Below are 4247 nucleotides of genomic sequence, written 5' to 3' on the forward strand. Positions count from 1 at the left end.
AATTGGACAGAGTGGAGAGAGAAGAAAGGTAAAATATGGAATGATGACACAGAAATGTAAACTTTTGTGAGTGCTAAGTGTGAAACTGCATTTTCTCTCACCCTGTCTTGTTTTTGTTCCTCTCAGCCTCTCCCTGCCTTTACTGCAGGTCTTTTTAGCTCTCATTAATGCTAATTTATGCAGCCAGGTTGGCTCAAAACTAGCAGGGAGGGTCTTCTCCCTTGATTACCAGCAGGGAAAACAGCTAGGTGGTGGTGGTGTGTGTGTGTGTGTGTGTGTGTGTGTGTGTGTGTTGGGGGGGGACGCTCTTGCTAGGGTAAGGGGTGACCTGGACAGACACCTCATTTAATTTAATACATTGAAGCATGCAGCAGCGGGGGGAGTTGAGGCTGGGGAGAGAGATAATCAAGAAGCTGGGCCCCTTATAAATGTGCTCTGAGATGACATGGAAGAGATTGGATTTGGAAACGAAGAGCAAAGCCAAGCGGAACACAATTGATTGATTCCATTCAAGTGATAGCACCCACTGATGAGGAATGAGTTTTTATTTTTTCCTGAGGGAGAAGGATCTGATGAGGTCTTTTAAAATTTCAACATAAGCATTGCCCATACCATTTTCAGCATACTCTGCCCTCTGCAATCTAACAGCAGCAATAAATGGTAAACTAAAATATTGAAGTAGTAAAAGACTTAAACAATATGTTCTCAATAGCTTTTATGCGGCTCATCTGAGTTTTTAAAAAATTCGGCCAACCAAAGTATTTTTATATTCCAGTTGATCAGAATTTCATACTAGCTGTAGAGCAATAATGATCTTTAAAGTAAATCAATAGCATAGCTTCCTCAACTATACATGAACGGTCTCATCCTTAGGTCAGAAAACTCCAGTGTAAGTGGAGTCTTTGAACACTCTACACTATACCAGCCCATCCTTACTGTGACTAATGGCAGAAAATCAGACAGTTGCCATGACAAACAGATAATGAAATCCCTCTGTCTAGATTATTGAGACCGGTCTTTCCTTCTTAATCATTAAATGTGATTAAAGCAAACAAACTAAACATTATTAGATTAATCAGACAGACCTGAACTCTGTTGTTGATCTTGTTTTTCTTTTTAATTAAATGCTGCTTGAAATTAACATATCTTTCACTAATTTGATTTACTATTTCTTTGAGAAACACCAGACAGCTTTCATTTGCCTGCAGACAGTTTTGAGATCCTTATCGGGGCCATAAGATCAGATGTCGGAGGAAAGCAAACATTTCTGTTCTTCTGCAAAGTTCACAGGACTTGACTAAGTGCTCTGCACTTTGCTGTTTGAGCATTAGATTTTTGTTGGCAGACCTTAAAAGAACTGGGTTGTCTTGTAAAATGTTAAAAACACTGAATTGTAATGAGGGACAACATGAAGAAAATAATCAGAGAACGCACAATGAAAATATTTAGACACTTTAAAGAGACACCCTGCTATTCTAAAGACATGTGTGTTTTCATTAGAAAGCTGTTGTGATCTTGGATTAAAGAGGGTCAATGTTTGCATGAATACCAAGTATGTGTGCCTCTGACTGGCAGTGGGTGCTGTATTTGTTGCCAAAAATAATCCTGTCAGCATAATCCTTCTCCGTGAGAGTCATTAATTACATTTAAAATTGGATACAATCTAGCTGATTCAGGCCTTGCTTTTTAGCCCTTCTCACCTTTTGCTGCACAAAGACTTTGGTGCCTGAAAGGCGAAATGCTTGGCCAAACGATTCTGATTTACATTTAAATGTGTACTGTTTTCTATGCATTAACTTATGCTATTGTAGAACAGTTTTTACAGTTGCAAAATGACTGTAACAGCTTTTCATCTGGAGACTAATGCTACCACCAAGTTACAGCAAAATTAGCTAATACAAAATGATATAATACTAGTTATAAAACACTAGAAATTTATATCAAAACCTGTTTGGTTAGGATAATTATTTCATTTAGGTCATAGCTTATATACAATGTTTCAGAGTTACTCAACCTGTTAATCTGTATTGTCCTGGTTATTCATTATCATGTGTCAGAACAATTCACGTTTTTTCATATTTATCATAAACATTTTTATGTAGGTATAAAAGCAGGATCGGCAATTTCATAGACACTCTTATTATGTAACTATGCATCTCTGAAACTAATCCAGCATACAGCAAGACCAGGAGACAAACTAATGTGACAATTCAGGAACAAAATCATTGAGCTTGTGGGTAATGCCATAACATAACACATCGATCAAAGTTTGTTTTGTCCATAGGCGACCACAGCCTATGGACAGCCTAAGATTAGTGAAATTTGTATCTATTATTTTACTTTTGGCTGGAGTTACTTATGTTCTATGTAGTGTTTTGAATTGTATCATTCTAAGTCGTACTGATTTTGATTTCCTCCATATTTGGATGCAATCTAAGAAATGAATCTGTTGATCCAGATCTTATTCCATTATGCATGTGCTTTATTATTTAAAGAACTACCTACACAAATTACAATGTTATATATCCCCAAAGTTGGCCTTTATTTCCATAAACCTTTTTAAATATATTGTCCAGTTCAGTATTATAATTAAAATACTCTTAATAGAATTTAGAGCAAAAAAAACAACCCAGGTTATATTTGTTGAGTAGATTGTCCAAGGACATCAGCATGTTCCTTTACATTATATGTGAGATATATAATATATTATGCTGGTCCAATATCTTACTTGTTAGGCGGTTACCTACACAATGATGCCACAATGATCTTTCAGGAGATGTTCCTCTAATCCCAGCTACCTTGCTCTTGTACGTTCATATATTCATATGTATTTCAAGTCAGGCCACATAAAACATTAATGGTCATATAGTATAAATGTCAGATATACTCAACCCCCCCTGATCTTTGGTAAGAATAATTTTCAGATATTATGTAATTAGGCTTGACAGAAGCAGAAAGGTCTTGGGAAAATAGCATTAAACTATGACAGAACTTGAGGCAAAAACTGCACCATGAAAGAGCAAATGGCAAATGTGGCCATTCTATGAAATTAAAAGCTTTTTCAGCATGAAGCGACTCAGCAAATGGTTGGGCCTTGAAAAAGTCTGACGCATTGAAAAATTTTAAATAGATATATCAAATTGTAGGATATTAAATACCCAGTTATTAGGCCTACTTGATCTAAGTTTATAATAATAATTTAACTTAAATAATCTCATATTGGACAAATTCACAGATGCATTTGACCCATCCCCTTGGGGAGCGGTGGACTTCCACTGTGCAGTGCCTGGGGAGCAGCATGGGGTTAAGGGTCTAAAGCAGGCATCCCCAAACTCGGTCCTCGAGGGCCGCTGTCCTGCAGGTTTTAGAGTTCTCCCTGCTTTAGCACAGCTGATTATAATGAATGCAGTAGAGCAAAAGCCTGTTAATCAACTATCAATTAAAATCAGCTGTGCTGGAGCAGAGAAACATCTAAAACCTGCAGGACAGTGGCCCTCGAGGACCAAGTTTGGGGATGCCTGGTCTAAAGGGTCTGCTCAGGGACCCAGATTGAAGGCTGTGGGGATCGAACTAAATAATTGCAACCTTTTCAGACTACAAGTGCTCTGCTCTAATCACTAGGCCAACACTCCCCCTTTGATAGTTTAGGGGGGAAAAATTGCAACCTTTTATCAAAAATCTCGGTAAATATTTTATGGTAATTATTTAGTTAAGTAAATGTGTCAGGATTCTGTGTTCTGTGCTCTGCTGATTCTCTTCCACAGGTGGCTGTTGTTGACTGGTGGGCGTGGCAGCCCCACACCACATTGGGGCTGCTCTGGCTGGAGCTTAAGATGAGCTTACAGTCAGCTGAAAGACGCCAGAGTTTAAGAACGCTGTGCTCGTTGTGCTCTGGATTACTCACCCGTCTTGTCTGCATGCGCTAAAGACTGGTTCCTGAATCCCTGCTGCTCAGATTCTGCTCTGGCGTTCCCCTCTAGCCTCCTCGGGCTTACCTAGCTGGACAAGAGAACCCCATTCCTGGATTCACTCTGGTTTCCTCAGCTGCCCCTCGAACCGGTCTTCACTGTGATGCTGCTCAGGCTCCCACCTACGTTCCATCCACTAGCTCACCTGTTGCTCAGCCGTCTCCTCCCATGGGGAAGCAATAATGAGTTGCAGAACCCTTTTTTCCACTGACCCTCCCCAGATAGGTTACCCTAGGGCAGGGGTCTGCAACCTTTCATATCCAAAGAGCCGTTTTGCCC

The sequence above is a fragment of the Cyprinodon variegatus genome, unplaced genomic scaffold (assembly GCF_000732505.1).
Source record: "Cyprinodon variegatus isolate N-32 unplaced genomic scaffold, C_variegatus-1.0 Scaffold307, whole genome shotgun sequence".
Taxonomy (NCBI): Eukaryota; Metazoa; Chordata; class Actinopteri; order Cyprinodontiformes; family Cyprinodontidae; genus Cyprinodon; species Cyprinodon variegatus.